We start from the raw sequence: 24,753 nt of genomic DNA, 5'->3' as shown, positions 1-24,753 counted from the left end.
CAAGTATATACTCATGAAGCACTCACGTTTGGTTTTCGCTCATAACTTCACGAAGCATGCACAGATCGTAGAAAACTGTACATCATTATTTTCAGCAGACTATCATGATTAAAAAGAGCCCAAACTCAGCATAATCCATCACTCAGATCTAAAGATATTCCTAATGGAGTTGTAACACACAAACCCCAACAGGCGCACACAGAGCCTTGAATATAGATGTAGATATAGATGTAGCCTAGCACTTATGTCGCGTTTTAACTCATAACTCAATGAAGCATGCATAAATTGTGGAAAATGGCACATCATTATTTACATGAGATTGTTAAGATTAAAAAGAGCCCAAACTCACCATAATCCATCACTCAGATCGAAAGATATTCCTCATGGACTTCTAACACATGTCTCTCCCATTCACTTTCAATGGCCAACTGAAACAATGGCCCTCAATGGCCCATTGGAACACTACAAGTGAAACTCTGTGCCATTTTGTACAAAATAAAAGTTTTTCAAAACAAAATTCCTTGTGAAACATTAAAGTAGACTAGTGTGATCAACAGTGCCAATTTTTTTCAGATTTTATTTAATTTTTCCAAAATTATTCAAAAATGTTTTGTTTTTTACTCAAAAAATTAGATGCCTACTATCAAATAAATGAGGCCTATGAATAATCAGATGCAAATATAAATATAAAACCAGTCCTAATTGAAAGAGAACAAGTGGACAAAAAGATTGAATCCAAGATTGGGTGAAAATATGGTATAATGAGTGATTTATAAGCTATTTTTTATAGGCCGGTCATTTTTGACCGGGAACACCACAAGTGTGACTATGTGCCATATTTTTTACAAAACAAAAGTTTCAAAACAAAATTCCTGGTGAAATATTAGAGTAGACTAGTGTGATCAACAGTAGCCATTTTTTTCTTTTTTTTTTTTTCATATTTCCAAATTTACTCATAAATTATTTGTTTTTTACTCAAAAAATGAGATGCCTACTCTCAGATAAATGAGGCCCATGATTAATCAGATGCAAACAGAAATATAAAACTAGTCCTAATTGAAAGAGAACAAGTTGACAAAAAGATTGAATCCAAGATTGGGTGAAAATATGGCATAATGAGTGATTTATAAGCTATTTTTTATAGGCCGGTCATTTTTGACCGGGAACACCACAAGTGTGACTATGTGCCATATTTTTTACAAAACAAAAGTTTCAAAACAAAATTCCTGGTGAAACATTAGAGTAGACTAGTGTGATCAACAATACCAATTTTCTTCAGATTTTATTTAATATTTCCAAAATTATTCCAAAATTTAAAAAAAATTACTCAAAAAATGAAATGCCTACTCTCAAATAAATGAGGCCTATGATTATTCAGATGCAAATCAAAATATAAAACCAGTCCTAATTGAAAGAGAACATGTTGACAAAAAGATTGAATCCAAGATTGGGTGAAAATATGGTATAATGAGTGATTTATAAGCTTTTTTTTATGGGCCTGTCATTTTTGACCGGGAACACCACAGGTGTTATAGGGTTTTGAACACCACATGAGGGTTAATAGCAACTCTGTTCAGTTTTGGCCAATACTTGGTATTCTTCAAGACTGTAAAGTAAAGAGGCCCTTCGTAATCGGACTGTTCTGTGGTAGCTCTAAACCAACATCTTTGAACGAATATTTGAAAGATCTTGTTAGTGAATTGAAAACACTGAGCTGTGGGAATGGCATTAAAGGCAAATGGTTCTTTTTAAAAGTAAGTTCTGTTGTATGTGATGCACCTGCTAGGGCTTTTATCAAAGCCATCAAGAGTCACACTGGCCACTCTGCCTGTGGTAAATGTACTCAAACTGGCCTGTATCTCAAACACCGAATGACCTTTCCTGAAATTAATGCCCCACTTAGGACTGACCTCTCTTTCCGGCAGATGATAGATGAAGACCATCATGTTGCCAAGTCTCCTCTAATAGAAACGAACATTGACATGGTTGGTGGTTTTCCTCATGACTACATGCATCTGGTTTGTCTTGGGATGATGCGGAGACTTCTAGATCTTTGGCTGAGTTCAGGGCCAGTCCGTGTTCGTTTACCTTCCCGGCTGAGTCAAGTCATTTCAGATTCTCTTGTAGGGTTGAGATTGCACATACCTTTTGATTTTGCACGTAAACCAAGACCACTAGCACACAGACTGAGGTGGAAAGCTACAGAACTCAGACAGTTCTTGTTATACACTGGTCCAGTGGGCCTTTGTAATGTCCTGGCCTCACCAGTGTACAGCCATTTTATGCTTTTGTCAGTTTCTGTTTATATTCTTCTCAGTCGGAAATTTTGCTTTCTGTTAAATGATTTTGCTCATACATGTCTAGTGTCTTTTGTTGAACATTTCGGCGTGTTGTATGGTCAGGAATGTCTTTGTTACAACGTGCATGGACTAGTGCACCTCTGAGAGGACGTAAAGCAGGTAATTTAGAGGAATTTTCTGCTTTTCCTTTTGAACATTTCTTGGGCACTCTTAAAAAGCTTGTCAGAAGACCTAGCAATCCTTTGGCCCAAGTCATTCGCAGGCTATCCAAAATAAATGCCCAGAGCAATGCACGTGATGAGACCATCAGTAGGACCCTTAGACGTGAACACAACAATGGCCCTGTACCTTTGATATCTTCAAAAGCAGTTAATCAGTTTCAAGAGGCTTTCCTTGGTGGTTTAGTCATTAAAATAACTGAAGGAGACAATTGTGTGAAAATACAGAATAGTATTGCCACTGTTGTGAACATCATTTTGAGCGAAGGAAAAGTATTTTTTGTGTACAAAGGGAGGGAACTCTCTGAAGACTTGCACATCTCAGAGTTTGATGGCAGTGTTGAGAAGTATGTTAGGTTACCTCTTCCAGAAAATGTTGTTGTTTTACCATTACTACATTCTGCACAAGTTCATGATACAGAAAATTAAATATGGGGTGTGTGGCGATTAAACCAGTACAGCGGCCACAGTTGGTAAGTATTTATCTAATTGTTGTTTTGGTTTTAATTCAAGTGTCTCACTCCCTAGTCGATAAAACCTGTTTTTATTGCAAGATAAGGTGCTATGAAGTTGGGAGGACATTTTAAAGAGCCGAAATTAAGTAAATTGTCAATATTGTCTATTTCAGTTCCCATTGACTTTAATTGTGTGAAAATTCAAATGCAAGTCATACAGGTTTGAAATGAAATGAGGATGAGTAAATGATGACAATTTTCATATTTCAATTTGGATTGTTGATAAAAATATAAAGTACAGCGGTCCTCAATTGGTTTGGCCACGGGACCCCCCTTTTCCTGTGATCACTAAGCCTCGACTTTTACCAAAAAAAAAAGAAAAGTAAAGTACCTAAATTATAAGATATTTTAATTATACAATAAATCTCTTATTTACATAATTTACACTTTATAATGATTCTGACTTTCTGAGCAGCACCTCTGATAGGCCATGTCATTCCAACCCTGTATGATGTACTCAGGGCTGTAGTCAAGACCACCTTTGTCGAGTCCAAGACAAGTCCAAGACCGGGACTAGTCGAGTCCAAGTCAAGACCGAGTCCAAAAAGGTTCGAGTCCGAGTCAAGACCGAGTCCAAAAAGGTTCGAGTCCGAGTCAAGACCGAGTCCAGGACAGGAAAAAAAAAGTCTGCTAAAAATTAAAGCCTATAGAAATTAAATCATTATGTAATAATTAAAAAATGAATGATTTTAATTGTATTTAAAATAATTGACTAATTCAAAGAACAAAAAAAAAAAAAAAAAAAGATTATAAGCCTAAAGGAGCACACACATTCGTTTCGACTGTATGATCAGCCTGTCAATACACGCAATGTCAACCAGTTAAACTGCATGAGGGAGGGTCGAGCCAACACACACACACACACACACACACACACACACTAGAGATTCGGATAAACCGCGGATCGGACGAATGACGAGACGAAAAATAATATTTTAATTAAATTCGGGTGGGTGGCGGCTGGTAAGAAAAAGAAGGTAAGAAAAAAGTCGGAAAACTTTGCCCATTAATTAGATCATCTAGATGTGCAAGGCAAGCAGGCAAGTTTTCGGTTTGTTATGGACAATTAAAAATGTGAATATTCACGTTGCACTAGCGGTGGACTTTAGGCGAGTTTATTTAAACATTTATTTTTTAAAGAGCCATTTGCGAGTCAAAACAGCCGGCTCTTTTCAGTGAGCTGAGTCAAACGAGCCGGCTCACGAAAAAGAGCCGAAATGCCCATCGCTAGTTATTAGGTGGCCGCTGGCCAGTGTTTCACTTTCCCTCCAATAATATTTTGTTTTAATATCGCGGCGACGTATGTGTGCTTACTGGGAACATTATAAAGACACCTGGACTCGGTCGAGACCTAAAGCCATATTTGGCAAGACCAGTGGCCGAGACCGAGACAAGTCCGAGTCCGAATTACAGCGAGTCCGAGACAAGTCCGAGACCATAGAAAAACGGTCTCGAGTCCGGACTCGAGTCCAAGACCGGACTCGAGTACTACAGCCCTAGATGTACTTCTGTGGAACTCAAATGAACGTATTTTTGAGTATGTGGACAGTATTTTCAGTTTTGAGACTCATGTATTTTTTTCTGTTTTTGTTCAATAGGCATGTTCCATATCGTTTATTTTTTGGAAACAAATGAGGTGGAAGTGGTGCCCAGCGGTTGGGTAGATGGTGACCAATGTGTCTGGCCACGTCTAAGAGGGGAGAGCCTCACAAAGGCAGTGAAACTTGCAGTGAAACCCAAGAAAGAGTGGAAAATGTTTAAAGTAAAGCTTCTCTACACAACAGGTAGTTCTTTAATGTATAACCTCAATAAATATATGTGATACATAATATTTAATGTCTCACTACAAGTTTTGCTTTTTATCAACCTATTTTAAAGCTACACTGTGTGATATTTTCCCCCATCTAGCAGTGACATTGTATATGACTACCCAGTGAATATTAGTTTGTTCCTTTCAATTTCGAGGGTGTTTTAACTCCTACGGTGGCCGTATTATTCCAAGATTAGCATGGCTTCCAGTTCGACTTCGTCCAATTGCGCCTTTAAAACTATCACCTGTGATCCGTCGCAGCACAGATTTATGTTACAAGGTAAACAATACTTTTTCACCACTGACACGAGGAAAAGTAACGCAAGTTATACTAGAGGTCGTTCTGGCGTTATGCGCAACCATGCTATGATTAGACAAGCAACTATAAAACTTTGAACAAATAGGCTGAATTACCTGTCGAGAAGAAAGCAGAAGACTTCGGCGTCCGTTTTAAAATCTATGCTCCTCATGAGCTCTTTCCATCTGGGAAAAGTTACTCCAGTATTGACTTTGGTCTTGCTGATTTGCCTGTTGCGTTGACGTTTTAATTCTCTCTTTCGCTTCCTTGGCGACTCTGCTAACAGCTACATGTCCTCGAGAATAGGCCTGATCCTCCATCAGCAATCTTTCAGATCTGCCGGCAGTCGCGAGTAATCTCCCCCTCGCATTCGTCTCTGAGTCACTGAGTGTAAAGCGCGAAAGGCGAAGCTTGAATTTCCAGGTATGTCCCTCTTTGGCTAATGTAGTTTCAAGATGGAGGGGCAACATGGTGACCGCCATTCGAACCCCTCACCCGTATGTACTTTCAATGGCAGATTATAAACTTACGAGAATACTTTATTACTTGAAAGAAGTAAATATACATTAATGAGCACATATATTTTTGAAAGAACTAAGTGTTTTTTGCTAAGAATCAATTACAAAAAATTACACAGTGTAGCTTTAAGAAAAACAGATTTTTATTACAAAAGAAAAATATTTGATAGTGTTTAGAATATCTCTGGATTCTATCAACTTTTCTATTTTTATACAATGTTATATAATGTATAAATGTTTTATAAATTATGCTCATGTTTATTCTGTTTATGTCCCTTTCACACAGTAAGCCCAGTAAAGTACTGTAAAATTACAAGTACAACTTTTCCACTAAACAAAGAAAGGGGCTGTTCAAACACGCAATAGCGTTCTGTCTTTTTACCGGTAAAATAACTTTCACGCATCAGTACCAGAATACTAGTAACCTCTGATGTCAATCGTTCAAAATGGCCTTTAAAGGGATAGTTCACCCAGAAATGTTTATTCTGTCACTGATTCCTAACCCTCATGTCCTTCTGAACCCTTAAGACCTTAAGCTTCATTTTTGGAGCACAAATAAGGATATTTTTGATGAAATCCGAGAGGTTTCTGAACCATCCACATGCAGCAACATTACTGCAACTTTCAAGGCCCAGAAAGGTAGTAAAGAATTTGTTAAAATAGTCCATGTGACTCCAGTGGTTCAACTTTCATGTTATGAAGTGACGAAAATACTTTGCTATGTCTATAACCCCAAAATTGCGCACAGTCTACAGGTGGTCAGAAACTTTTCGGATTTAATAAAAAATATCTTCATTTGTGATGAAAGATGAACGAAGGTCTAACGGGTTTGGAACGAAGAATGAGTTAATTAATGACATAATTTAAAATTTGGGGTGAACTATCCCTTTAAACTCTGAACCGTTTTCTGCTTTAGTTTCATCTGTCCAAGTTGACAACATTATTTTAACTGGAGATGCACAGATTCCGATTTTAGCCGATTCCGATTAAATTTTTTTCTAACCACTTTACAGCACACACAAATATTTATTTTTGATCTTTTCTTTAACCCTTTCACACGTAAGTTTAAAATATTCTAACTGACACCCCCACCCCCCAGAGTGAGTTTTCTCAAGGCGAACGTTCCCTTTAATGTGTCCATGGCGACGCGTCAGGCGATACACCGCAGCCACAATAATACTGTATGACAGATGTGTCGCTTTTATTTCGCTTTTCCTTTTTTATTCAAAATATTCACAAACTTGCTTACCATGTCATCAACTAGCCTATCTGATATTCCGATTCTCAAATACGTGTAAGTGAGTGTGTTTGGTCGTTTAAAAACCTTTATAAATAATCTTGATCTATACGACAATTCACCATTACGTCACAACAGTAATAGACGTTCTTCCGGGTGGCAAAAGCCGAAGCGTTCCTATGGCAACGCTAGTAAATTGCTTGGAAGGGAGGCCCACCGTCGACAGTAAAAATGTAATAAAAAAAAATAATTTAATTAAATATAATGCGTTTTTTATCATAATAACAACTGTGTTTAATGATATAAGTAAAAAATATTTAAAAAATTTAATATAGTAGGCCTACACATAATTAGCAAAATACTCTCTAAATACTCGCCTTATTCATTCCATTTATAAACATTTCGTTTCATATAAACTGCCTATGCCTAACTGTGCGTTCACACTGGACGCGAATAGCGCGTCAAATTCAAAAAGGGATCATATGTCAAATTCGCGCCTGCCGCGTCTAGTGATACGCTTGACCACTTTGTATCAATTCGCGCGTCAAAACAAAAGTTTGAAGCGAAATTTCGTCCGGTGTGAACGCACCATTAAAGGCTATGCGTGTGATGTGATAATAAACATATTTGCCTCTACCCTTTTCTCTTCAGAGAACCTGTTGCTATCCACCGAACCAATGTTGTGGTTCTAACGGCACTGAACTTGAATGTCACGGCCGAACACCACTAGGCTATTTTAGTAATCACACAATAACTTGACAATTTAATTAAAATGTTACATCAATATAGGTGTAACCGAATGAATGAGATGATTGACATTAGTGATCAACAACAATGTTTAGAACTATGTAACTGCTGCAGTACCGCTCAAAAAGTTAATCATGCGGCGCCCGAGTGCATTTGACCGGCATAAAATCGACATCATGGCCGATCACGTGAAAACCAGCCGATCAATCGGTGCATCTCTAATTTTAATGTAAACGTTAGTTTACCCGTAGCTTACCAGTAAAGACTGTATGTGTGAAAGGGGCTATTTAGACTATGTGGTTGTCATTTAGTCTTGCATGTGTGTTTTAGACAACTATGATGTAGGAAAAAACTGCCTGAAGCAGAACTCTTCTCTGACATTCAGTCTGATACAGAGAGTGGGGCTAAAAAACCTAGACGAATTATGTAAGCAAACATTTCTCTTTTCCAAATGAGTTTTTTATTCTGGTATGAGTTTTATTTTATTGTTATTATTATTATTATTATTATTATGTGTCAATTTTTTTTTATTTATTTTTTTTATTTGTCTCAGCCCTGAGAGGTATACCCAGCAAACACAAAACGTTTTTACAACGTTTCACAACGTTGTTTTTTGGTTGCAATTAGGTAATGTTGCACTGCAACGTTTTAAAAACGTTTAAGAAACCACACCTAAAATAAAACAAATTATGTAACCAAAATAAAACGTTTTAGAAACGTTGTGAAAATACCAACCAGGTATGTTTTCTTTAGGTAGTCAAAAAAACCCGTAAATATCACGTTTGTCTACTACGAAAACAAAACCAGACCAAAATGCAACTTTGGCAAGATGATTTATTTAGGTGTTAAAATAACGTAGTCTGCACGTTGAAATAGGTTTTAAAAGAAACGTCACGACAGTATTAATACAACCATGCCAAATCCCCAATGGTACGTTCTGTTTGTGTATAAAATATAACAGTATAACATTTTAACATTAAAGCGATTCTTCATTGACCGAGTAGCCTAACAGACGAGACCTGATTATCAAGTATCAAAAGGACTTGGAGGTGATATGTGAATGCTTACTCTCAGTTGTCTCTTCTCATTTAATAGCCTATACATTTTCTGATAAATTTTTTACACTAATCATCACTGAACATGTCATACGCACTTTTGGAAAAATGTTAATGTCCTTGCATTCATGCAACCTGAGGGTGACGCTCTATTCTGGTCATCATACTTTATATGAAAATATGTTCATAATTATATCATGGAGTTTTTGCTATTTTATTTCTACACCTCGTTTACCATTTCTAAAGGTAGACATATTATGTTATAATGCAGCCTATTATATATATATATATATATATATATATATATATATATATATATATATGATTTGAAACATTGTTTTACATTTTTAATGCTTTCATAGTTTCATTAAATGTACAGTTTGCGATGGCCACAGGCCCACTATCCACTTAATAATATATGAAGTTTCATGATATTTTAGCTGCTTATCAAATAATTCATTCCATCAATCTAAATGTAAATGCTGCGTGACTTTTACGTATTTTAATGGGCGCGCGCGCTGAACATTCAAGCCGCATTTGAACTGGAGCGGAGGGCGTTACCATGGAAACGAGGCGGCAGCTCAACTGACAATCAGCGAAACTCTGTCTCTCACTGTTGTTTTAACAACTTTAAGGTAAGTTTAGTACATACAATTACACAAATAGTACATACAAATGTTTCTGAGACTTTCTTTCATGTAAATCACTCGCTTTCGTTTAATATTTACTTAATAGAAATGGTTTAGTGTCTTCGAAAAAGTCCGTTAGCATCTAGCCTAACTAATTTTAGCTAACGTTAGAGGTAACGTTAGGTTGACTAGACTTGAGCTGTAAGTTTGGGCTTTTAATCACTTATGTGTAGATGAGATATTTTTGTAAAGGTTTTGCTGACAATTGGTCAATGGATGAATGGAAATAAGCTAATTTATTTATATAAAAGTACACACTGTATGGTTAATTCATAGTTATCATGTGACGTCACACCATTACGCCCACCTGGAGGGCAAGATAAGGCTTTCCTCCACTGCCCAGTCATTTTATCAGGTTTGTAGTTAGTATTAATGTAGTAAAACAGTGTTATTAAAAGATCAAATTAAATATATAGCCTACCGCTTATTCATGATGCATACTTTGTACAGGTAGCAGATGAACAGAGAACAAATTATTTACAACAAAATAATATTGTTTGTCTTCTCCCGTTTACAGTATTGTTTGCCATCTAGTCCTGATCACAGAGTTTATCTCCAAACCCAATTGAGCAGACCTGAGCAGCTGATCCAGGACCACCAGAAACTCTGCAGAACTTTGGTCTCAGCAGGCACGTGCAGAGGGGGTGGCGTTGGGTGCTCGAGCACCTGCCCCTTTGCCCCTTGGTGCCCAAAGTGCCCTTTTGTCAAGGCAAAATTTCCTCTCCTTTTTTGTAATTAAAGGCCCTTTTGTAGATGCCTGCCCAACCTAACTATTAGTAAAATTAATAAATAATAATTTAGCCGTAAATGAAATGACCCACATGATGACCATTCACCTGACGAACTCATCCGGAACGATTCCTCACGCTGTACGCACATTCTTTAATTTCGCGCGGCTACGCGCACTACCAGAAGATATCTTAAAATCTGCGGCTGCTGGTAAGTGGCGTTTCATTTTCAGCGAAGTGATTTTGATGTTTGTTTACTTATTATTATTTTACAAGGACGACGTGAAGAGAGCATGCAGAGATGTTGTTTATATTGCAGTGTGTAGGCTGTAGAAGTAACGTTAACTGTTTTCCTGAATGCCATCAAGATTAAAACCGAGACTGATTTCATAACAGGTCAATAAACAAAATAGTTAAAATTAAGTCACTTACATTTTAGACGCAATGACTGTTTTGTTCTGTTTCAGCAGCGAAAATAGTCCCAAACAAAGATCACAGTAGAACCATAGCACATCTCACAGCAACACTTGTTGCATTACTGAATGATTCAGCATTTTGAACGAATCGGTTGAGTCAAAGATTCAATTACCCATTCACAAACTGCCTCATTCTGAATAAATCAGCCGATTGAACGAATCGTTTGAATGAATGACTCAATGACTCGCTCATTAAGACGGTCGCCTGCCGCCTCCTACTGGCGGTTTAGTTTCATAAAGTATCATCTTTTCAACATTCCTTATTTTTGTATATTCAAAAATATTTAAAATAATCTAATTTAATACAGTTATAATTTTTCAATGTAAATTATTTAATGTGATTGGTAACTATAATATAATAACTATAATATATTGATCAAATTTAAGAATTTGAAATGAAAGTTGGAGCATACATTTAATAAAATTAGGGGAAAGATGCCCTTTATAAAAGATACAAAAAATTAGAGATTTCAAACAGTGATGTAATGAAACATTGACAATTTAAGTTTGAAGGGAGAAAAGCCTCTGTTTAGGCTATTAAGGAAATGTAATTTTGCCAAAAGAAGAACTTTTATTGTATATAAATGTTCATTTTAAATCAGCCTACTTCAGTGTGATATGTTACCATACTATCATGCTTAACTCTGAGAATTTGAATAATTGTAATGTGATGATCAGATGCAGATATCTAAATCAAAGAATATGTGCGGTTTGCGGGTGGATTATTTATTTTTAACAGTGGATTCGGGCAGATTCGGGTGACTCAAAGTGCACCAGATTAATGAATTTATCTTTAAAATGTACAAAATTTTCTTACGGGGGGGCATGCCCCCGGACCCCCCTAGAGGTTACCAAGCTCCACCCACAAAAATGATGTGGGAAACACATTAGGCTATATGATGATCTACAAAAAAATACACATTTTATTATCTTATTATTAAAATACATTATTAGGATTTTACCACCTCCGCCTCATTTTAAGCCAGGAAAAACACAGCCCCATTTAAAGCCTTGTTCCGTGTGCCCCCCTTTTATACTTTGAGCACCTGCCCCTCCAGAGGTCTCTGCACGGCCCTGGGTCTCAGTGTTCCAATGTTCAGGTGTCCCAGTGTTGTAAGTTCAGAACATATTGCAGGAGATCCACTTACATGCAGAGCTTTACTCCAACCTAGTCCAGCACACCTGAACAATCTAATCAATGTGCTAAACTCTGGGTGCATATCACTCAGGTCTCTATCTCAGTAGTCAGTGGCCGTCTTTATCACAAGATCCTTACAGTGCACTGAAACATTCGCTCCCTAAAAACTCACTATGTTATCGGAAGTTCTGAAGCACAAAACTTTATCACACGAGACAGTTCGCTACAAAATGACATGTGATAGCTGATTTTAAAACACAAACCAATATTATATTTCAGCATAAACATAACATCTCTAGACAGGTAATGTCTAATCAAGCAAGCATTTACAATTTATCTATGACTGAAATCTTTCACAAGTATGTAGAGGGAAAACTCAAGTGTATACTTCACATTTTGGACAACCATTGTTTTTTTACATTTACATTTTGGTTATTGTTTTCTTTCTCACTTTAGATGCTGGAGAAAACACAGCCAGACTAAAGCATTCAAAGTGGAAACTTCTGTCGTGGCTCAATAATCCAGGACTGGGATGGTGGAAGGAGCAGATCAGAGATCAGGAAGAGATCTACTGGTGCCCCTGAGGAACTGATTCACCTAATGCGTCAAATTTAACCAAACATTTTCATCACTCGCCCTCATGTCGTTGCATACCTGTAAGACTTTCATTCATCTTTGAAACACAAATGTAGATCTTTTTAATGAAATCTGAGAGCTTTCTGTTCCTCCATTTCACAGTTTATGCAACTACAACTTTCAAGCTTCAGAAAGGTAGTAAAGACATTATAACAATAATCAATATGACTCCAGTGGTTTAACCTCAACTTTATGAAGTGAAGTGAATGCTGTGTGTGTGCAAAAGAACCTATTGCATCTTTATTCACAAAATATACATCTCTGACACGTGTTCACGGAGCACCACGATTCATCAGTGTTGTGTTGGCGAGAGAGCCAGCGATCTCATTGTGCAACATGCGTTGGAGATACATCATTTGTGAATTAAGATGTAATTGTTTGCGCACATAAGACATCTGTTAAAAATATCTTCATTTGTGTTCTCCACAAAAGTCTTATGGGTTTGGAGCGACATGAAGGTATGTAATTAATGACAGAATTTACATTTCTGTGTGAACTATCCCTTTAATGTTTTCTAATGTGGTTATAATTGGCCATTGTTCTGTTTTATAAACATTTTCAATATTTTAAAGATTTATTGTTTTGAAAAAAAAAATGTATACAGAAAAGATAGATTCATTTGATCAAAAGTCACAGTAAAAACCTTTAAATTGTTTTAAAAAAATTATGTTTAAAATAAATGTTCCTCTTTTGAAAGTTCTATTCAAAGAATACTGAAAACTATCATAGTTTCCACAAAAATATGAAGCCGTACAACTGATAATAATCATAAATGTTATATATATATAATAGATTGTATCATTATTTATTCTAGAATTAGTAATACATTACAGAAATGCACTCATTAAAGGAGAACTCCGGTCAATTTTAACATTGAGCTCATTTTTTTGTACATTTGGAGTTTTTGTACAAAGTAGTAGATTGCCGAGTTCGCGCGTGATCATAGGTAACTAAACCTATGCGCGTGAACTCGGCAATCGACTACTTTGGACTTCAACCGAAAACAGGATGTAAACACAGGTATTTGCGCTGGCTTAAATAACATCATTTTTATCCATATCTTTCACATCTACTGCAGTCAGATTCACCCGTGTTCACTCAGAAGGAATCACTCACATTGGCTGTGCACTTGTAATGACACATCAAGGATGTTAAGAGGCTAAAAGCAGGTTTACTACTTGCCCCACTGAAGTCAATAGGGTGCAAATTTTAAAAATAGAATAACACGGTGTGAAAATACGTATTTATAACGTTAAAAAAATGTTTCAGCCACGTTGTGAAAATACGTGTTTATAACGTTTAAAAAACCCGACATCTGTGGTATTAAATACGTAGGATAAAAACGTTGTGGCAACTTTTTCACGACGTGAAAAAAAACGTTTTTGCAATGTTTTTGTGTTTGCTGGGTAGAGACACTCGATTTTTATACTCTCTTTTTCAGAGTACTTACATTTTAATTATGTATTGATATATAAAGACATTTTAAACAAATTTGGGAAAAAGTTTAGAAAAAACCTGCCTACCCTGCCTTTAAGTGACTGCATTTGTTAAATTGTGTTTTTACAGGAAGTTATTTTTCATATATTGCGAATCATATTGTTTCAATCATACGTTTTAAAGCTGTAATCACAATATTTTTGCTGAAGATTATTATTCTGTCAAATTCTCATACCAGCGCATCTGTATTTAGCTCATTATCACTGTGTATTTAAGTTCCTCCTTGCATTCAGTACTTGGCGCATTATTGTTTGTGTGTTTGTGCGTGCACGCTGTCTCGCATCATTGTGGATTATCTGAGTTTATTTTGTGTTAGTAAAAACACTGCTATTTGAATCTTCTTCACCAACTTGCCAACCTTGAGACCTCAGAATTAGGGAGATATTCAAAAGGGGTGTCGTCATATATATCACACACACAAACGCAAAGAAAAATGTAATTCATTTATTTGACAAATTCAATTCCTTAAGGCCTCTATCTTGGCATAAATAACACCATCGGGTCTACCTTTGGAAAGATGGCCCAAAATACTGGGCTGTGACCGGTGCTGCATTGCGGGAGGGGCTTTGAAATTTAGGGGGGCTCCTGGAAAAATCGGGAGGGTTGGCATGTGTGGTGTTGGTGTGTTTTTTACATTAGAGTGCATATCTTTTTTAAAGCAGAATACATGCAGTATTGTACATTTTTAACTGGTTGGTGGAAAAGTATTCTAAATACTGTATATATGTAAAAAAAAAAAAAAAAAAAAAATTGTCATAAGGAATTATGGTATTATTATGGCCCACATATTGAAACATTTAATTTTCAATTCCTTTTGAAAATATACTGGGAAAAAAACTTTTAATACAGTGGTCAGTCAGAGGTGTTTAATCTGTTAATAATTGCATATTAAAAGAAATAATTTACATGAATAATTTTTTTTTTTTTCATTATCCTGCAGCTCAAGCTTCCAGGTTGTATTGGTGTTAACATTATTTAAATTCATCTTTATTGCAGGTGCAGTCAGGCAGAATCCCCTTACAGGAAAAGCCTCAAATAAAGATACTGAATTTAACATCATTAAATGGTTGCACCTGGCTGGAGACGGAGAGGGGGGGAGGAGGGAGCGACTGAAGAAACATGAGGCCCAACAACACATTGCAGACCCTCAATAGAGACTTCCCTGCACATCACAGCACAACACAGTTCTCAAGTCTTTATACCTTTCAAGTTTTCTTTAACTTTCTCAATTTCTCTTTAAAGTTCTCTTCACCAAGTTACTGTGACTTTATTTTTATTACTCTCATTATTAGACTAGTTGAACATAACATTAATACACGCTTTAAAACATGAATATTGGTGTTTGACTCTTTGAATGTTATTTATATTATTAATATTTCTTCTTAAATGTTTTCAACTGAATTCTACTTAAGTACAAGTGTGTTGCTGTAATTATATTTATTTTTATGAAATGTTTTCAATTAAATACTGTATTTATTAAATTCATCTGTGTTGCTGTAATTATATTTATTTCTGTGTTATTTTTTTCAACTGAATTCTACTGTAAGTACAACCGTTTTGATGAAATTATTTAAACAATTTAAAAGTAAATTGTTTTGAGTACATTTGTTGTTCAGTGTTTCATTTACATTTGAGTTAATTAAGTCTTAAGACTTTTACTACTGTCATGTTGAAGCTGCCATCGTAACATAAAGGGTAGAAAGTCGGCTAAAACATGACGGAGGAATAAACTCACATAGCCATCGGGTTTCGTTTGACTGGCGTGCACACACACACAGGGGCATGCAGTCATTTATTAAGTTGCAACACCTGAACAGCCGCAATGAATGAACCACACCCCTTAGGTTCACACCCCCTTAGACAACAGTCATAATAAGAGCACACTCAAGGTAACCAATGTTCAACATGTCAGCTGCATGTGGGCCACATAGGGGCAGTTAGATTTTAACAGAACTCAACCATACTTAAATTGCATACAAGGCTCTCATATGGGCCACATGAAATTGTAGTATTTGGCTCATGCTTGGTGGAGTTATGGCAGTCCTTTGGTTCAGTTCTGGCAAAGGAGATGTGGGCCATATCTGGGCCGGCAAACACAAACTAATCTGGGCCACAGCTCAGCTGTTTATCTGGCCCACATCTGTGCCAAAGGAAATTTGCTGACTGGGACGTCGCGTCTGCGATGCTTCAGGACATCACGACAGAAAGACTAGCATGTTGAATTTTTTAATGCTCCTCCACGACGACGGCTCGCGAGTGAGTGAGTGAGGGAGAGTGAGTGTGTGTTCGCGAGTGAGTGAGGGAGAGTGAGTGAGAGTGTGTGTTCGCGAGTGAGTGAGTGAGTGAGGGAGAGTGAGTGTGTGTTCGCGAGTGAGTGAGAGTGTGTGTTCGCGAGTGAGTGAGTGAGTGAGAGTGTGTGTTCGCGAGTGAGTGAGAGTGTGTGTTCGCGAGTGAGTGAGTGAGTGAGAGTGTGTGTTCGCGAGTGAGTGAGTGAGGGAGAGTGAGTGAGAGTGTGTGTTCGCGAGTGAGTGAGAGTGAGTGAGAGTGTGTGTTCGCGAGTGAGTGAGTGAGGGAGAGTGAGTGAGAGTGTGTGTTCGCGAGTGAGTGAGTGTGTGTTCGCGAGTGAGTGAGTGAGGGAGAGTGAGTGAGAGTGTGTTCGCGAGTGAGTGAGAGTGTGTGTTCGCGAGTGAGTGAGTGAGGGAGAGTGTGTGTTCGCGAGTGAGTGAGTGAGTGAGAGTGTGTGTTCGCGAGTGAGGGAGAGTGAGTGAGAGTGTGTGTTCGCGAGTGAGTGAGTGAGTGAGGGAGAGTGAGTGAGAGTGTGTGTTCGCAAGTGAGTGAGTGAGGGAGAGTGAGTGAGAGTGTGTGTTCGCGAGTGAGTGAGGGAGAGTGAGTGAGAGTGTGTGTTCGCGAGTGAGTGAGGGAGAGTGAGTGAGAGTGTGTGTTCGCGAGTGAGTGAGTGAGTGAGGGAGAGTGAGTGAGAGTGTGTGTTCGCGAGTGAGTGAGAGAGAGTGAGTGAGAGTGTGTGTTCGCGAGTGAGTGAGGGAGAGTGAGTGAGAGTGTGTGTTCGCGAGTGAGTGAGTGAGGGAGAGTGAGTGAGAGTGTGTGTTCGCGAGTGAGTGAGGGAGAGTGAGTGAGAGTGTGTGTTCGCGAGTGAGTGAGTGAGGGAGAGTGAGTGAGAGTGTGTGTTCGCGAGTGAGTGAGTGTGTGTTCGCGAGTGAGTGAGTGAGGGAGAGTGAGTGAGAGTGTGTGTTCGCGAGTGAGTGAGTGAGAGTGTGTGTTCGCGAGTGAGTGAGTGAGTGAGGGAGAGTGAGTGAGAGTGTGTGTTCGCAAGTGAGTGAGTGAGGGAGAGTGAGTGAGAGTGTGTGTTCGCGAGTGAGTGAGTGAGTGAGGGAGAGTGAGTGAGAGTGTGTGTTCGCGAGTGAGTGAGTGTGTGTTCGCGAGTGAGTGAGTGAGGGAGAGTGAGTGAGAGTGTGTGTTCGCGAGTGAGTGAGTGAGAGTGTGTGTTCGCGAGTGAGTGAGTGAGTGAGAGTGTGTGTTCGCGAGTGAGTGAGAGTGTGTGTTCGCGAGTGAGTGAGTGAGTGAGAGTGTGTGTTCGCGAGTGAGTGAGTGAGTGAGAGTGTGTGTTCGCGAGTGAGTGAGTGAGTGAGAGTGTGTGTTCGCGAGTGAGTGAGTGAGTGAGAGTGTGTGTTCGCGAGTGAGTGAGTGAGGGAGAGTGAGTGAGAGTGTGTGTTCGCGAGTGAGTGAGTGAGGGAGAGTGAGTGAGAGTGTGTGTTCGCAAGTGAGTGAGTGAGGGAGAGTGAGTGAGAGTGTGTGTTCGCGAGTGAGTGAGTGAGTGAGAGTGTGTGTTCGCGAGTGAGTGAGAGTGTGTGTTCGCGAGTGAGTGAGTGAGTGAGAGTGTGTGTTCGCGAGTGAGTGAGAGTGTGTGTTCGCGAGTGAGTGAGTGAGTGAGAGTGTGTGTTCGCGAGTGAGTGAGTGAGTGAGAGTGTGTGTTCGCGAGTGAGTGAGTGAGTGAGAGTGTGTGTTCGCGAGTGAGTGAGTGAGTGAGAGTGTGTGTTCGCGAGTGAGTGAGTGAGGGAGAGTGAGTGAGAGTGTGTGTTCGCGAGTGAGTGAGTGAGGGAGAGTGAGTGAGAGTGTGTGTTCGCAAGTGAGTGAGTGAGGGAGAGTGAGTGAGAGTGTGTGTTCGTGAGTGAGTGAGGGAGAGTGAGTGAGAGTGTGTGTTCGCGAGTGAGTGAGGGAGAGTGAGTGAGAGTGTGTGTTCGCGAGTGAGTGAGGGAGAGTGAGTGAGAGTGTGTGTTCGCGAGTGAGTGAGGGAGAGTGAGTGAGAGTGTGTGTTCGCGAGTGAGTGAGGGAGAGTGAGTGAGAGTGTGTGTTCGCGAGTGAGTGAGTGAGTGAGGGAGAGTGAGTGAGAGTGTGTGTTCGCGAGTGAGTGAGTGAGTGAGGGAGAGTGAGTGAGAGTGTGTGTTCGCGAGTGAGTGAGGGAGAGTGAGTGAGAGTGTGTGTTCGCGAGTGAGTGAGGGAGAGTGAGTGAGAGTGTGTGCGCGAGTGAGTGAGTGAGTGAGGGAGAGTGAGTGAGAGTGTGTGTTCGCGAGTGAGTGAGTGAGGGAGAGTGTGTGTTCGCGAGTGAGTGAGTGAGGGAGAGTGAGTGAGAGTGTGTGTTCGCGAGTGAGTGAGTGAGGGAGAGTGAGTGAGAGTGTGTGTTCGCGAGTGAGTGAGTGAGTGAGGGAGAGTGAGTGAGAGTGTGTGTTCGCGAGTGAGTGAGTGAGGGAGAGTGAGTGAGAGTGTGTGTTCGCGAGTGAGTGAGTGAGGGAGAGTGAGTGAGAGTGTGTGTTCGCGAGTGAGTGAGTGAGTGAGAGTGTGTGTTCGCGAGTGAGTGAGTGAGGGAGAGTGAGTGAGAGTGTGTGTTCGCGAGTGAGTGAGTGAGGGAGAGTGAGTGAGAGTGTGTGTTCGCGAGTGAGTGAGTGAGTGAGGGAGAGTGAGTGAGAGTGTGTGTTCGCGAGTGAGTGAGTGAGTGAGAGTGTGTGTTCGCGAGTGAGTGAGTGAGGGAGAGTGAGTGAGAGTGTGTGTTCGCGAGTGAGTGAGTGAGGGAGAGTGAGTGAGAGTGTGTGTTCGCGAGTGAGTGAGGGAGAGTGAGTGAGAGTGTGTGTTCGCGAGTGAGTGAGTGAGTGAGGGAGAGTGAGAGTGTGTTCGCGAGTGAGTGAGTGAGCGAGTGTGTGACTGTGTGTGCCCGAGAGTGAGTGTGTGAGTGAGAGAGCGTGTGTGTGAGAGAGAGAGTGCGAGTGAGTGTGTGTGTGTGTGTGTGTGTGTGTGTGTGTGTGTGTGTGTGTGTGTGTGTGAGAGAGAGAGTGCGAGTGAGTGTGTGTGTGTGTGTGAAAGAGAGAAAGTGAGTGCATGTGTGAGTGCATGTAGGCTATGTGAGTGAGCATGTGTATATGTGCGGGTGAATGAGTGTGTGAGACGGCTCGCGATGACTGGTCGGAAAACAACGTGTAGTCTCTGACGTGTTTCTTGTCCACGACATGACAAGATTTTTAGGAGTCAAAATCGTGTAATCTGACACAGTGACTATCGTAACAGACCAAAAAATCGCTCTCTCCTTTCCACAAGCTTGCTCTCTCGTGCGCCTGTCGTTGCTATGCAACCATGAACTGCGCTCTCCATGATGACAAGGAAGTATCAGCAAAAGATTAATAGATTTCTAGCCCTTGCATTAGCTTTACTACTAGATATATTTATGGAGATGGAAAATAATAAGGCGCCCTGTACAGCTATGATCAGCTGTTCGGCCGAGCATTCAATGTTGTTACGCTGCGAGCTGATCAGTTGGTTCGTTGCTCTATCACTCGCACACCATAAAGAACAAATTGTTTTTTAATGTTTCAATTTAGTGATTAAAATGACATAATTTGGAATCCACATATTTGTGGATTTTGTTGAATTTGAAAGTCTTTATATTATTGAATATTATGAAGTAAACAAAGACTTGCCTCACAAGCTTGTGATTTCCATCTATGTGCAAAAGTGACAGTGGCGAGGGAACGGAGTAGGGTCTTCTTGGTATGAGCATCACCTCAAGGCCTCGTAAGACACTTCCAATAGGATCAATGGATCGGAGAGTTGCTCTGACTCTTCGCTGGGTGATCCTTTTAGGGGGAAAAAGCATAACACTAAATACATGGCAAAAATGTTTCTTTTAAGTATAGTTCAGGATATTGAACTAAAGATAGATTCCGTACATGTGATATAAGTTTGTTGACTTAAATATTATAACTATTTTATTTCTTAGGTAAAACTTGTAGGTTAAGAACATTTTTTGGAGTACAATATAGTAAGCATGTTATTTTACCATACCTTATGCCTATGCTCCTCAGATATCCAGAGACCATTCTGTATCCAGAGTTGGGAGTGGTTGTAAGAAAGTCTGCCACAATTCGTTGGAGATCCTCCTCACTAATGTCTGTAAAACTCTGCTTCACTGATAATTCCAATTCTTTCATTCGTCTTCTAATTGTTCTAACACTCACATCCAAAAGTCTAGCAATTACAGGAACAGTGAAGTCAAATTCAAGAAGGAATTCAAGGTGCTCTTTTGATATGTCAAAACGAGGGCATCCCATTTTTCCTGATCTAATAATTGGTGCTTGGCAACCATTAAGAACTGTGCACTGACAACTGTCAAGTATTTCCAATGCAGACACCAGACTCCGCAAAGCTCCTGGAGCATTGGGAATTGAAGTGGTTTCAGAAAACCTGGACAACACATTTAGAATTTCTTCAGTTCTTATATAGACAAAGTCCATGTCCTCATGAATGGATGCCAATCTACATCCAAGGTGCTCTTCCAAAAATTCTTGGGGTAGCTGCCGTTCATCTATGAAAAGACAAGACACCATTACTGATTTTGGACAAATGTTACAAATACATGCAAAACAAACAACCTATAGCAATCTCAGGCCGCTATGTCATGGCTGATAGACAAAGGAAGAGGAAATGTGAGTCTAAAAAACATGTTCTATGCATTAACAAAAACAGAGAAGGTAATCCATCTTGAAACAAGAAAAAAATGCAACATCTTCACATAAAGACAACAGCAGTCAAAGATTTGAATCAAAATGAGGGTACATTAACACGTGATTACGATTAATTGAAATAGAAACAGCTGTGGAACGCAATGGGTAACAACTAAAGCAAACTAGTGACTAATAGGCCTAAGATCAGACAAAACAAGAACTAATATGTGAAAACAAGAACTAAGAAACGAAGAGGCAAAAATTTATGCAAAATAATAGTCCTAGAACACACACACAAAAAACTTAACAGCTGTGTTTGGGATTTTTTATGAAGGTTTCAAGCTGGTCCAAACTTTGCAGCTGGGGATCACTCATAACAACTTGAACAAGGAATATTAGGAATAATCGAATAATGACGAATAATTGCGCCAAACAAGTAACAAAACTTACCCTGATGAACTGGATTGGTTCATTTTGATTGGATTTTTGTTGGCGAAATTAAAATCTATGTAGTCAGTGAGCACCCTGGGAATCCAAAGCTCTCGCGAGAGCACAAGTTGCGAGTTGTTCTGGTGTAATCCATTGACAGTATAAGAAGGGTATAATCCCTATGGTATAATCAGACGGGCTCTGGTATAATGCTCATTAAATATGCCCCTCTATCTGAGCTGCACCAATAACATCGGGTTATCCGATATAGGCGGGCCAGAGTCTATTTTAGACAATTTTAGACATTTTTTATTTAAGCCAGGACCAGCTATCTACAAGAACATGAGGTCTAGGCAACTCAGAATTAGAATCGGTTTATGCATTAACACAAGAAATTTGACTCTGGTTAACAGACTATAAAATATATACAGACATGCCAAAAGCAACAACAAACTGTTAAATGAGGGAAGTGAACCAGTTGAAGAAGACCAGAAAGGCCAGTGTTAAAGAGGTGTCAGTGACAACTGTAAAATATACAGAAAGGCGAAAAATAAAAGGAAAACACTGATTAAAAGAGTGGAGAAACATCAAATGCAACCATCTGTAAATAAGCCTGCACTTAATCTTATATATATATATCGATTAAGTGCAGGCTTATTTACAGATGGTTGCACTAACAGTTACTAATTTAAACACTGTAATAATTTAAGGCAGAAACAATGAGCTCATTGAAGTAGTGAATACTTGTTTGTTAACAAATGGTTATGAAATATAGGAAATTGTAGCATTGGTGCATGTTGATTCAGATTCACATTCATATTTGTATGTATTCCACAGTGTTGCTGTGCTGGAGTCTGATGTCAGCATCCCTGAGGGTGTCCTACCAAAACGTGCCCTGGACCTGCAGAGAGAGATGAGGCCACCAGTTTCAGCAGCTTCTGCCTTTGACCATGGTGGTAGTGTACTGGTTTACATAGCTGGGTAAATGGCCAATGTCCCTGTAAGGAGTGTAAAATCTTGACCACAGATATCCCTGCTGATTCACAGTATGCATTCCTCAAGGACAAACAGTATGCTGACCTCAACTTAGGAGAGAAGGGCCTTAAAGTGCCCTGCATGGCACTGGTGGATTTAGTCATAGCTTTGGAGTCTAACTTCCGAAAAAACATCAGCTCAGTTATCCACACAGTTGGGATGGGTAGGAAGCTATTTACCAGAAGTATGGTGATTGTGAGTGAGTGCAGGGGAGAAGTGCAAAAAGTCACTTATCTACATGGGTAGACTCTTTATACGGATCAGAGTCCATCATATCTTGCGCACCCAAAATCAGCGAATCTCACAGCCAAGTCAGAAGCGCAATAGAAAATTTCTTAAATTAAGCCATCAGTAAATTTGTTTCACTTAGTACAACTACAGTAAATGCTGTATTGTCGTGTTTATGGTTTTTTGTTTTGTTTTTTGTTATCAGTTGTGGAATCCAATCATTAAATACACATTTGAGGTAGTTTTTTTCTTGCTTTATTGAGTATTTCCATTTTATGCAACTTTACACATTTACTACTATTATTAGTTACCACCTCCACTAGGTCAACAAAGCAGCTGGAGATCAAAGACAATAAGGAACCAGCTGAAATAGTGACTATCCTTAATAACCCATTTTGTCAATTCTGAGAGATTGACTGTGTGCATAGTCCCATAAGTGGTCCACTACACTCCTCACCAATTGATGTATCACAGCCAGTCTTTACTCTGACTGAAACTTCTGAACCCAAGGTTAAGTCTATAATTACTTCTATTAAGAACTCCAAATCAAAAGACATATTTGGACTGGATTCCATATTTGGACTGGACACCTCTTTTAAGGAGGGAAAATTCCCAAACGACTGGAAGTCAGCCATTGTTGTGCCAGTCTATAAATCAGTATTAGTATTTTACCCGTCATGTCTAAGATCTCTGAAAAATGCGTGGCTGAGCAATTGACTGAGCATCTTAACAGTAGTCCTTTTAAACTGCACTCCATGCAGTTTGGCTTTAGAGCCAATCACTCCACTGAGACAGCAAATTGTTTCTTTGTGGAAAACATCAAGTCAAAATTGGACAAAGGAGGCATAGCTGGAGCAATTTTCTTAGATCTGAAAAAAGCTTTTGACACCGTCAACCAGGAAATACTCATCCACAAAATGTCGTATTTTAATTTCTCAACCAGTGTTACTGACTGGATGAGATCTTACCTGTCAAATAGAGTTCAGTGTGTGAGAGTTAATGGTGAGACATCCCCACCCCTGAGGAACGAACTGGGTGTACCCCAGGGATCTGTCCTGGGCCCTATTCTGTTCAGCATCTACATAGATGACCTGCCATTAGTGTGCACTGGATGTGAGGTGCATTACATTTACATTTATTCATTTAGCTGACGCTTTTATCCAAAGCGACTTACAATTGCTATATATGTCAGAGGTCGCACGCCTCTGGAGCAACTAGGGGTTAAGTGTCTTGCTCAGGGACACATTGGTGTCTCACAGTGGATTCGAACCCGGGTCTCTCACACCAAAGGCATGTGTCTTATCCATTGTGCCACACCACCCCAGATGTATGCTGATGTATGCTGATGATACAGTCATATATGTTCATGCGAAAACTAAAGCCCAAGCTGCTGCCAAGCTCAGCGATACAATGGTACATGTACGTAAATGGCTTACTTGCTCACAGCTGTATCTCAATGTTAAGACAGTCTGTATGTTTTTTAGCAAAAGCAACACTGTATCTCACTGTGAACCCAATGCCTGTGTGTCTGGGGAGGTCATTCAAACAGTTACACAGGTTAAATATCTAGGCATTATTCTTGACTCTACTCTATCATTTAAACATCAAGTGAGAAAGGTAGTGCAAATAACCAAATATAACCTAGTGAACTTTAGGTATATAAGGAACTGTTTGACAACACCTGTAGCAAAGCTGTACATGAATACTATGATAATTCCTCACCTAACATATTGTAAGCTGGACCCAGGTATGTAGCACAACACTAAGGCCTATTTTATCACTTCACAAACAAGCACTCACACACAGTATTGGACAAAAACCCCAAACTTTACCACCACTTTAACATTCTTAACAAATATAACCTACTCAGTTGGGAAAATATTTTAAAGCACAGTGATGCCTAATCTTTAAGATCATCAATGGGAAGGCTCCCCCACCACTCTGCACTTATACAGCAGAAGTCATCTAGCAGCAGAACCACAAGGTCTGCCTTAGGAGGTGCAGTCCCTCTCAGGTCCAGTTCCTTTGGCCAATTATGCTTTTCTGTGAGAGCCTCTAAACTATGGAACCAATTGCCAGTGGACATTAGAAACTCCACCTCACACGCATCTATCAATATTTCTCCAAAAGTGCATGCTTTTGAACTAAAGCGCTGAGGGATGTTGTTTTGTCAAGCGTTTTTATGACGATCA

General features: G+C 39.4%; 1 long non-coding RNA gene across 1 annotated transcript; it reads left to right on the top strand.

Moving 5' to 3' along the window:
• The first annotated feature begins 699 nt into the window (after nucleotides 1-699).
• LOC311290035 lies at nucleotides 700-15,274 on the top strand. Its single transcript, XR_014627292.1, has 3 exons — nucleotides 700-4,817; nucleotides 7,974-8,069; nucleotides 14,859-15,274. It is a non-coding gene; the product is annotated as an uncharacterized lncRNA (long non-coding RNA).
• Nucleotides 15,275-24,753: the final 9,479 nt, after the last annotated feature.

Source organism: Rutilus rutilus (genome assembly GCF_951802725.1).
Source record: "Rutilus rutilus genome assembly, chromosome: 4".
In the NCBI taxonomy this organism is placed as follows: domain Eukaryota; kingdom Metazoa; phylum Chordata; class Actinopteri; order Cypriniformes; family Leuciscidae; genus Rutilus; species Rutilus rutilus.
The sequence above is the reverse complement of the archived record's forward strand: the minus strand, read 5'-3'. Positions and strand labels throughout refer to the sequence as shown.